This window comes from Somniosus microcephalus, chromosome 1 (genome assembly GCF_052327205.1).
Source record: "Somniosus microcephalus isolate GS21.2 chromosome 1, FLI_Smic_1.0, whole genome shotgun sequence".
Taxonomy (NCBI): Eukaryota; Metazoa; Chordata; class Chondrichthyes; order Squaliformes; family Somniosidae; genus Somniosus; species Somniosus microcephalus.
In genome coordinates this window covers 105,702,845-105,715,080 of record NC_140987.1, presented here as the reverse complement: position 1 = coordinate 105,715,080, position 12,236 = coordinate 105,702,845, and the positions used below count along the sequence as shown (strand labels likewise).

The following is a 12,236-nucleotide window of genomic DNA, read 5'->3' as shown; positions in this document are numbered from 1 at the left end:
ATATATTCAGTCGTTGACCTCTCAACTACATTATCCTTCTCCAGTGCTATAATAGTTTCTTTGATCAATACTGCCACTCCAATGCAACACCCCCACCCCCCCACCCGCCTGAGCTCCTTTTTTTTCTTCCACATCATTCCTGAATACTTTGTAGCCAGGAATATTGGGGGCTAAATTGGACAGCCCCTGAAAATGGGGCGGGATTGTGATGCACGATTAACCCATGCCCATTGATTGCCCATTGATGGCAATGCAGGCAGCATGCCAACTTTGTGCTGCCTGCTCATTTAAGTGATCACTGCATCCAGCCAACTCTAACCACGCTGTTCATTGGTTGGACGCATCAGCAGGGGGCCAATATTGTGAGAGGCTAGCAACAGTTAAAGCTAGCCTGCACAGCTTCAAGCTAGCCTGAACCTCTTGAAGAGTAGGTGCTGGGAGTCATGTTTGAAGAGATTCTCAACTGGGAAAGAGTGAGGAATGGCATAAAGTGGGGGAGAGCGAGCTCCAAGGTTTTCAGATGCTGCACTGGAGGTCTTGGTGAAGGAGGTGGAAAGTAGGAGAGCTGTCGTCTATCCAGAGGGGGGAAGGAGGCCCTCCAGACACACGGTCAAAAGGCAGTGGGAGCAGACAGCTATGGAGGTCAATGCCAGGAGTCAAGCCTCGACGACCCGGATGCAGTGCTGCAAGAAGTTCAATGGCCTCACAAGACCAGTGAATTCATCTTCAAATGACATATCCACCAACTGCACCAGCAGCCTCAGACACTGCTCAAATCACCACACCCCCGTCACTCACCTGCCAACAATCTCTATTAATCAGGTCTCATACCTAACATTCATAGCTTCACCTCACCCTCACACACTTAGCACTGCTGCAAGCCTCACACCCACATCTCAGAGCTTGAACACACTGCCAGCTATTCAACCATGACAGCCACATCACCCAAACACATTGCACGACATTCACTGACACACTTCCCTCTCTCTTGCAGAACAAGGTGGCGCACAACTGGAAGCAGTAGGAACTAACCAGAGCGGGACAGGCGCGACTGCATGTCCTAACCCCCATGGAGGAGACAGTGCTGGCCATTATTAGGATGGCCATTGCTGAGGCCGTGGCCAGCGGTGGGGCTGAAGCTCATACCTAATCCTCCTTCTCACATCCCACTTCCCCCTCATCCCACAATCTCTTCTGATTTACAAGCTGCAGATGGTGCAAGTATGCACCTCTTACTTCCCGCCCCCTCCCCTCCCCTCACCACAACCCTACCCTTGTGCCTTTTTCCTTTCAGATACCCAAGAGGTGCAACCTGGCCAGGAAGTGGAGGAACACCAAGAACACCAAGAAGAGAGTGATGATGAAGACACAGCACGGTCACTTGATTTCACACTTGCAGCCTCCAGCTCAGATACTGAAACTGCATGTATCTTAGAGGAGAGATTAGAGGTGGGATCTGCATGTGGTGAGACACCGGACATGAGTGCACTGCAGCCAGAGCAGAGGGCAAGGATAGCACAGGTGCCAGCTCACCGGAGGGCTAGGCCACAGCCGAGTTTCGCTGCACAGGATTCAGACGAGGACTTTGATGAGCCAGGTTACAGAAGAAAGCTGATGGGTGTATGCAACAAAATGCTTGGTGCATTGGGAAGTCTGCCAGAAAACCTGCGGTCAATGTCAAGGAGCATGGAGGAGTGCAGCACCAACTTGGCACAGCGCTTTGTGCAGAGCCTGGAGCCCATCCTTTTCAGCAAGGAAATGGTGGCGAACTCCATTCGCACACTTGTGCACCCAACCAGGATGCCGTGTCTGACGGCCAATGTCACAGCTTCCACCAACATCTAAGTGTTGCACTGAAAGCTCAGACTGCTGCCACCATGGCTGTGAATTACAGTGTGCAAAGGGACTTGCAGGGTCTCACAGCAGTTCAGCAATCTGTCCTCCAACAGATTACTAGGAAGGCTGAGTCACCACCCCGGGGGAGAATCTGCTGTCCTCTCTCAGGATGACAGCTTTTGTGCTCCCATCCCTGCCACTCCGCCAGTTCCCTTGCTGTTGCTCGTCAGCCAGACTGCTGGCGCCCAAACCGAGATGGCGCAGTCAGCAGCCGGGCCTTCTAGGCTCAGAGCTACTTGAGGTCATCCTCCAAGGCCAGCTGCAGTCTCCTCCATTGAAATTCAGCAGCCTTCCACCAGCCATGATGCAGCCACGGGGTAGCACTGCAATGGAGCACAAGCACAGGCAAAGGCCCACTGAGGACAGGCACTAAGGGAATGTAAAAGAATGATTATTTGACTTTTATAAGCCATGTGTCAGATTTCATTTATAAATTTGGTTTGGAATGTTGATGTTGTCGTGGCTTTTATTTTTGCATTGTGGCCAAGCGGACACTGTGATGGTCAGTAACAGAAGGAAGGTAAGGTGTGGGACTGTTGGTGAATGGGATATTGGAGTTGCGGTTACTGGTATCAGACTCATAAGACAGAAATGGGCTGTCTAGGTTGCCTCCTCCCTTCCTCTTCCTCCTCCTCCTCATCCTCTGCTCCTCCACTGCTCACCGTATAGCTGGCAAGGTTGTGCAGCATGCAGCAGATCACCACGAAACTTGACATCCACTCAGGCTCCTCCAGGTAACAGAAACGAAGTTTCAGCATGCCAATGTTCTGCTCTATTATATTTGGTGTGGCAGCATGGCTCTCATTGTTTGCATGCTGCGCATGTGTGCATAGGTTGCACACCAGAGCCATGGGCCATGTTGTCAGTGGATAGCCCTTGTCGCCCAGTAGCCACCCTTTGGTTTGCCGTGGTGGCTGAAATGCAGCTGGTACTGTGGACTGCTCCAGAATGAAGGCATAGCAACATAGAAGATAGGAGCAGGAGCAAGCCATTCGGCCCCTCGAGCCTGCTCTGCCATTCAATGAGACCATGGCTGATCATCCAAATTCAGTTTTGAAAAAGGGTTAGACCCAAAACGTCAACTCTAATTTCTCTCCACGGATGTTGCCTGGCCTGCTGAGTTTTTCCAGCATTTTCTGTTGTTAATCCAAATTCAGTACCCTGTCCCTGCCTTCTCCCCATATCCCTTGATCCCTTTAGCCTTAAGAAATATATCCAACTGCTTCTTGAATATATTTAATGAATTGGCCTCCACTGCCTTCTGTGGTAGAGAATTCCACAAGTTCACCACTCTCTGGGTGAAGAAATTCCTCCTCATCTCTGTCCTAAATGGCTTACCCCTTATCCTTAGACTGTGACCCCTGGTTCAGGACTCCCCGGCCATCGGGAACATCCTTCCTGCATCCAGTCTGTCCAGTCCTGTTAGAATTTTATAAGTTTCAATGAGATCCCCTCTCATTCTTCTAAACTCCAGCGAGTATAAGCCCAACTGACCCAATCTCTCCTCATACATCATTCCTGCCATCCCAGGTATCAGTCTGGTGAATCTTCACTGCACTCCCTCCATGGCAAGAACATCCTTCCTCAGATAAGGCGACCAAAACTGCACACAATACTCAAGGTGTGGTCTCACCAAGGCCCTGTTCAACTGCAGCAAAACACCCTTGTTCTTGTACTCGAACCCTCTCGCTACGAAGACCTACATACCATTTGCCTTTTTAACCGTCTGCTGCACCTGCATGCTTACCTTCAGCAACTGGTGCACAAGGACACCCAGGTCTCATTGCACTTCCCCTTCTCCCAATCTATTGCCGTTCAGATAATAATCTGCCTTCCTGTTTTTGCCACCAAAGTGGATAACCTCGCATTTATCCACATTATACTGCATCTGCCATGCTTCTGCCCAATCACCCAACCTGTCCAAATCATACTGGAGTTTCTCGGCATCCTCCTCACAGCACACACACCCACCCAGCTTTGTGTCGTCTGAAAACTTGGAGATATTACATCTAGTTCCCTCGTCTAGATCATTTATATATATAATGACATCATGACTGCTGCCAGGATACCGGGCATTAACCTACATGATACGCTGCCTATGATCACACACCAGCTGGACGTTGAGGGAGTGGAATCCCTTTTGGTTCTGTTACAGGGCAGAGTTGACATGTGGCGCCCGTAAAGCGATATGCGTGCAGTCAATGGCACCCTACACCATGGGGAAGCCTGAAATCGAAGCCATGTGCTCTCTCCGCCTGCTTGTCTCTGGCAAGAGAGAATTAAATGTAGTCAGATTTGTTTGAATAGAGAGCCTCAGTGATCTCCCTTACACAACAGCGGATGGCAAACTAGGAGATGTTTCAAATATATCCAGCTCCAGCCTGGAAGGAGCCAGAAGCATAAGAGTTCATCGCCATGGTTACCTTCACAGCCACTGGCAACGTGGTCCTTGCCCTGCTCTGAGGTTGGAGTTGTGGCTGCAACAGTTGGCAGATTTCAGTGAGGACCTCCTTACTGAAGTGCAGACGTCTCTCACATTGTTCCTTGCTGAGGTTCCGATAGGAGAATTGCTCCCTGAACACCCTGGGCGGATAGTTGCAACAAACAGCTATACAAAAGAATAATAAGAATAAAACCGGATGGACCACCCAACCTCAACCTAGGCACCGGCATCGGACACGACAAAGGCACACCCAGCCAAGTTGGCCCTGAAAAGTCCTCCTCACTAACATCTGGAGACTTGTGCCAAAATTGGGGGAGCTGTCCCACAGACTCATCAAGCAACAGCCTGACATAGTCATACTCACAGAATTATATCTTTCAGTCCTAGACTCCTCCATCACCATCCCTGGGTATGTCCTGTCCCACCGGCACGACAGACTCACCAGAGGTGGCGACACAATGGTAGACAGTCAGGAGGGAGTGGCCCTGGGAGTCCTCAACATTGACTCCGGACCCCATGAAATCTCATGGCATCAGGATAACATGGGCAAGGAAACCTCCTGCTGATTACCACCTACTGCCCTCCCTCAGCTGATAAATCAGTACTCCTCTATGTTGAACACCACTTGGAAGAAGCACTAAGGGTAGCAAGGGCACAGTATGTACTCTGGGTAGGGGACTTCAATGTCCATCACCAAGAGTGGCTCGGTAGCACCACTACTGCCAGACTGGACCTGCAGCAGGTGCTGAGAGAACCAACACGAGGGAAAAACCTATTTGACCTCATCCTTACCAATCTACCTGTCGCAGATGCATCTGTCCATGACAGTATTGGTAGCAGTGAACACTGCACAGTACTTGTGGAGACAAAGTCCCGTCTTCACACTGAAGACAACCTCCATTGTGTTGTGTGGCACTACCACCGTACTAAATGGGATAGATTCAGAACACATCTAGCAGCTCAAACCTGGGCATCCATGAGGTGCTGTGGGCCATCAGCAGCAGCAGAATTGTATTCCACCACAACCTCATGGCCCGGCATATCCCTCACTCCACCATTACCATCAACACAGGACTACATGCATGCTAAACAATGAAGCAGCATCCTATAGACAGAGCTAAGCGATCCCACAACCAACGGATCAGATGAAAGCTCTGCAGTCCTGCCACATCCAGTCATGTTTGGTGGTGGACAATTAAACAACTAACAGGAGGAGGAGGCTGCGTGAAAATCACCATCCTCAATGGTGGCGAAGCCCAGCACGCAAGTGCAAAAGACAAGGCTGAAGCATTTGCAACCATCTTCAGCCAGAAGTGCAGAGTGGATGATCCCTCTCGGCCTCCTACTGATGTCCGCACCATCAAAGAAGCCAGTCTTCAGCCAATTCGATTCCCTCCATGTGATATCAAGAAATGGCTGAGCTCACTAGATACAGCAAAGGCTAAGGGCCCTGACAATGGCCCAGAAATTCGGGTCGGAGGCTTCCCGCGGGTGCAAGCCTCCGACCTGCACTTACCTTGCGCGCCGGCCGCTGAGCTGTGCGCCCGTGTGGTATTACGATCCTAGGCCTCCTCCAACTGTCGGCACGCAGTGCTTGCGTATCCCAGGGGCGCAATTAGTTTGAAGCGTCCCCTGGGATCACGTGGGCCATGGAGAGCCAATGGTAGCAGGGAATGCCCATTCATAAATTTGACAAGAAGAGCGGTCAAAACTATAAATACTATAAGCCCCAAAACATAACTAAAACTTCAAATACATTTTTTTTTGAAATCACATTTTTAAAATAGCTATAAATTACATGAAATAACTGTTTTAAACAATAATTAAATTTTTGAAAAAATTAATTACATTTTCTAACGGGGCTAAAAATAAACTTACCTTTCTTTAAAGTATTTAAAAATAATAAACCTGTGGAAAAAATGTTTTAATTTTAATTAATTCACCACTTACCTTGTTAAAAACAGGCCTTGCGCCTGCTTTTTTAAAGTGTAACTCCTGGAGACTTACCCTCCCAGAGAACGCTGCAAAAAAAACGTAAGTTCGATACACACGCGCTGCCTCTCTGGTGCACGCGTTCCACCTGTCAACCCCTTCTTTCAGGGAAACGGAAGTTTCGGTTTCCCGCGCATGCGCAGTGCATGCCCAAAACCGGCACTTTCGTTGGGCCTACGCGTGAGTACCCAGTGCGTACTCAGGCGAGGGGCCCCGAATTTCTGGGCCAATATCTCGGCTGTCATGCTGAAGACTTGTGCTCCAGAACTAGCCGTGCCTCTAGTCAAGCTGTTCCAGTACAGTTACAACACTGGCATCTACTCGACAATGTGGAAAGCTGCCCGAGTATGTCCTGTCCACAAAAAGCAGGTCAAATCCAATCTGACCAATTACCACCCCATCAGTCAACTCTCAATAATCAGCAAAGTGATTGAAGGTGTTGTCAACAGTGCTATCAAGTGGCACGTAGCCACCAACAACCTTCTCACTGATGCTCAACTTGGGTTCCGCCAGGACCACTCGGCTCCAGACCTTATTACAGCCTTGGTCCAAACATGGACAAAAGAGCTGAATTCCAGAGGTGAGGTGAGAGTGATTGACCTTGACATCAAGGCAGCATTTGAGCGAGTGTGGCATTAAGGAGCCCTAGTAAAACTGAAGTCGACAGGAATCAGGGGGAAAACTTTCCACTGGCTGGAATCTTCCTCAGCACAAAGGAAGTTGGTTGTGGTTGTTGGAGGCCAATCATCTCAGCCCCAGGACATCGATGCTGGAGTTCCTCAGGGCAGTGTCTTAGGCCCAACCATCTTCAGCTGCTTCATCAATGACCTTCCCTCTATCATAAGGTCAGAAGTGGGGATATTCGCTGATGATTGCACAGTGTTCAGTTCCATTCACAACTCCTCGGATAATGAAGCAATCCATGCCCACAAGCAGCAAGATATGGACAACATTCAGACTAGGGTTGATAAGTGGCAAGTAACATTCACACCACACAAGTGCCAGGCAATGACTATCTCCAACAAGGGAGCTTCTAAACACTGCCCCTTAACATTCAACGACATTACCATCACCAAATTCCCCAACATCAACATCCTGGGGGTCACCATTGACCAGAAACTTAACTGGACCAGCCACATAAATACTATGGCTACAAGAGCAGGTCAAAGGCTGAGCATTCTGCGGTGAATGTTTCACCTCCTGATTCCCCAAAGCCTTTCCACCATCTACAAGGCATAAGTCAGGAGTGTGATGGAATACTCTCTACTTGCCTGGATGAATGCAGCTCCAACAACACTCAAGAAGCTCAACACCATCCAAGATAAATCAGCCCCCTTGATTGGCACCCCATACACCACCTTAAACATTCACTCCATCCACCACCAGCGCCCCGTGGCTGCAGTTTGTACCATCTACAAGATGCACTGCAGCAACTTGCCAAGGCTTCTTCGACAGCACTTCCCAAACCCGCAACCTCTACCACCTAGAAGGACAAGGGCAGCAGGTGCATGGGAACACCGCCACCTCCAAGTTGCCCTGCAAGTCACAGACCATCCTGACTTGGAAATATATTGCCGTTCCTTCATTGTCGCTGGGTCAAAATCCTGGAAATCCCTCCCTAACAACACTAACCTTCCCCACAAGGACTGCAGCAGTTCAAGGTGGTGGCTCACCACCACATTCTCAAGGGCAATTAGGATGGGCAATAAATGCTGGCCTTGCCAGTGACACCCACATCCCAGGAACACATTTTAAAAATGGCCTCCTACTGAGAGCCCTTCTCCTCCTCCCTCTTCCTGCAGCTCTTAATGGCCTCTGTTCATTCTCCAAGTCATGCTGTATTCCAAGGGGAATGCCTACTAGTGCACCCATGTCTGGCAGCAAGTAGTTTGTGCAGAAGCCTTGAAGTCAGCAAACAGTCCTATAGCCCATGCCACACCACAGCCTGCAGGCTTTTACAACTTGAAACAACTTTAGAAAGCACCAAACACTTGTAGAATCGCAGAAACAGCCAGAAGAAATCAACCAGCAACTAACCTGTAAGTAGTTGATGATCCCTTCAAATAGCACTGGTGGGGGTCCTTCCTGCTGCTGAATGTGTGTTCATTTGTGTGAAGTTGGGAGAGGGCGTTGGCTGGAGCGTTGAGCTCCAAAATTGCACCGCTGACGTCAAACCCACATGGACCATGACTTCTGGCTGTTCCTGTTCCCTCCTCAAAATGTTCTGCACCCTCTCAGGGATTCCCTTTATACTGGCACCAGGGAGGCAACATGCCATGCGCGACTCACATCAGCGGTTGCAGAAACGCCTGTCTATCCCCCTGACTATCGAATCCTCCATGACCACTGAATTTCAACACTTTGCTGTGCCCTCCTATGCAGTCATTTGCCCCACAATGCCGTGGATGTGCTCTAGACTTCACTCCCCCGAGATGTCATCACCATCCCCAGTATTCAGCACTGAAAACTAGCTTGAGAGTTCCACACTCCCGGAGGGTTCCTGCACTGCCTGCCTCTTCCTACCCTGCCAGATGGCCGCCCACTTATTATCCTCCTGAACTCTCTATAGCTGTGGAGTGACCACCACCTGAAACGGGTGCTCTAGGAAATTCAGACTCCTGTATGCCCTACAGTGACTCCAACCACTCTTTAAGCTCAGACACCCTAGGCTTAAGTTCGAGCAACTCAAACCACTTCCTCCACACATGGTTATCCAGGACACATGAAGCATCCTGAAAAAGAAAAAACTTAAAAGGGTATGGGGAAAGGGCTCAGGGATTGGACGAGGTGGCTCCGTCTTTCAGACAGCAGACCCAGGTGTAATGAGCTAAATGGCTTCTCTGTGTGCTGTAAAATTCCATGAATCGAATTAGCAAATTTTACCAAGTTTGTGAAAGACTGCAGGAGAAAGAAAGACTTAAAGAAAGATTTACATCTATATAGCGTCTTTCATGACCACCAGATGTCTCAAAGCACTTTACAGCCAATGAAGTACTTTTGGAGTGTTGTCAGTGTTGTAATGTGAGCACATAGGAAGGCTAGCACGATGAGCAGGTACCTCGCAGATACAGTTCAATGTTGAAAAAAGTGAAATTATGGGTGGGCTTGTGATCTGCCCAGGTGATTATTTAATGCTCAGGCACAAAAGTGGTAATCAGCTCTGTTATTTTTAGCCTGTGCTTACCAGGCTAAAGGTAACAAAAAAATACTAAATGAAAAAATGTTCAAATTGTGTTTTAAGTGATTTGATTAGTTTGCCTTCTCCTTTCTTTTATTGATATGCTTTTTGACCAGCAATTCAAGATTGGCTGTTTTCATAAATTTTTAATTGTTTGTCATTGTTAAGTTTTCCAACCACTCTTCTTGATTTTGATTCCTCTATTCCCTCAGTTCTGATCAGCCGTTGTTTTGAGCCAATCGTGACTGAATCGTATGATATACGAGACATGACAGAAAAAGTATGCCGGGAAAGTGTTACAGGTAGTAATTATTATACGTACAGAAGTGTGCACCACAAAAGGCTTTTAATATGTTTTTATAGATGTGACTTTGATGTAGTATATATTTTTTAAAAGGTCCCAAGTTAACTCATTAATGGCTCAGCTGTTTACAGCAGTGTATGTAACTTGAGTTTTCCCTGAGTCCGTTCATTCACCGCCAGTTCTGGCTGGACCACATAAAGCATTTTCAGATCTTGCTCTCGACTGCCAAAATTGCTCACAATTCCAGGGTCATTCTGGAATGCAAAGATAACTCCTGGCTTCTTTTCTCTACTGCAAACCAACTTCTTAAACCCTTTCCCCTGACTCCTTCACCCTCACCTCCAACAACAAGTGTGAGGAGCTCATGGACTTCTTTGTCACTAAGGTTGAGAACATCCGATCAGCTGCCTCTGCCACTTCCCTCCCTTTCCCTAGCCCACTGAGCATAACTTCCTCTAAGGTTCCCCCCGCCCTATCCCTGAACTCATATCTTTCTTCAGTTTCTTTCCAATCTCCCCTCATGCCCTCTCCAAGCTCATCTTGCCCATGAGACCTACTTCCTGCTCCCTCGACTCTATTCCCGGTACTTCTGAAATCAGCTAACTTAGCACAGACCGGGGATCAAACCATGCACCCTCATGGTCTGCTTGGCTCAATTACAACAACAACAGCAACTATAATTTAGTAAAACGTCCCAAGGCACTTCACAGGAGGTGCGCTACAATTAGCTTCTCTACTCTGAATTGGAGAAGAAAAGATTGCTAAAGGTTCCTGATTGTTGCCTAGTGACCCCTATTGGAGGCACGCTTGTCTGGACACTGGGTGAGTACAAGATTATGATGGTTCTGTGGCATTCACAACCTGCACTCATAAGTGAAGAATAGCTACTTGGGCAAGTAACTGGAGGCAGGAGGCAAATTAGGCCAGGATGTGGATCTGCTGGGTCAACTTCTGTACCCAGTTTCTGAGGAATCTTGTGTGGGGCAGGACCTCTGTCCACCCCAAACATGTTCCTCTATGTTAGTGGGCACATGGCCAGAGGAGAGGGGATACCCAGGCTGGGAGTTTCCACAGCCCTGACCTAAGTGGCTCCGAATCTGCTTGGTTGTCAGGGCCCAAGAATTCCTAATCCAGCTCTGGTTTCTTTACAAGACTAATAGTGGAGCCAGAGGCAGGAACTCCCTAAGCCAGTGTTGCTGATCAGTTTATCCATGGAGATCAGTCGCCAAGTCAGGTGCAGCATATAGGCCTCCACAAATGCGGATATGGGCCCCATTGGTGTGATCCAGACCAGGCAATTGGCCCGGACTCCTGAAGAAAAGGACATTTTTCTAAAATGTATTACTTTATTGACCCAGTTGCTCAGGAGGCCGAGAGTGTCATGGCCTGGATCAGGAGGGAGGAGCAACCTGGGCCACATTACCAAGGGCGGGTAGGCACTAAAGTTGCCAGCAGTCATGAGCTCGCGGGTGCCAGAGATTTGCCTGAAGCGGCAAACTCTGGCAGGGTCAGTGCTGGAGAGCACAATGAGACACAATCCTGGTGCATGCATGAGACTTGAAGACTTTTTGTTCAATATCAATTATGAACAACAATTTACATTTATATAGCACCTTTAACATAGTAAAACTCCCCAACGCGCTTCACAGGAGCGTTATCAAACAAAATTTGACACCGAGCCACATAAGGCGATATTAGGACAGATGACCAAAAGCTTGGTCAAAGAGGTAGGTTTTAAGGAGATCCTTAAAGGAGGAGAGAGAGGCAGAGAAGCGGAGAGGTTTAAGGAAGGAATTCCAGAGCTTAAGCCCTTGGCAGCTGAAGGCACGCCCGTGAATGGTGAAGAATATTAGGAATGCGCAAGAGGCCAGAATTGGAGGAGCACAGAGATCTCGGAGGGTTGTAGGGCTGGAGGAGGTTACAGAGATAGAGAGGGGCAAGCCCATAGAGGGATTTGAAAACAAGGATGAGAATCTTAAAATTGAGGCATTGCCGGATCAAGAGCCAATGTAGGTCAGAGAGCACTGGGGCGATGGGTGAACGGGGCTTGGTGTGAGTTCGGATATGGGCAGCAGAGTTTTGGATTTGCTCATGTTTACAGAGGGTGCAAGGTGGAAGGCCAGCCAGGAGAACATTGGAATAGTTGAGTCTGGAGGTAACAAAGGCATGGATGAGGGTTTCAGCAACAGATGAACTGAAGCAGGGGTGGAGACTGGCGATGTTGTGGAGGTAGAAGTAGGTGGTATTAGTGATGGAGAGGATATGGAGAAAGTGCAGTGTTGGGAAGCTCAGATGCTTTAACAGAATTTCAATAACTTTTGATCCCCCTTCATTGTTTGTTTTGAGTCCCAAGTGAGATCCAAGTATGGATGTTATTCTACAAAGCGTGTTGTGATATGCCAGTCAGATGGCACTAGGTGGAA

At 48.5% G+C, this 12,236-nt stretch overlaps 1 pseudogene; it reads left to right on the top strand.

The window, feature by feature from the left end:
- Positions 1 to 443: 443 nt before the first annotated feature.
- LOC147124274 (uncharacterized) lies at positions 444 to 2,269 on the top strand (annotated as a pseudogene).
- Positions 2,270 to 12,236: the final 9,967 nt, after the last annotated feature.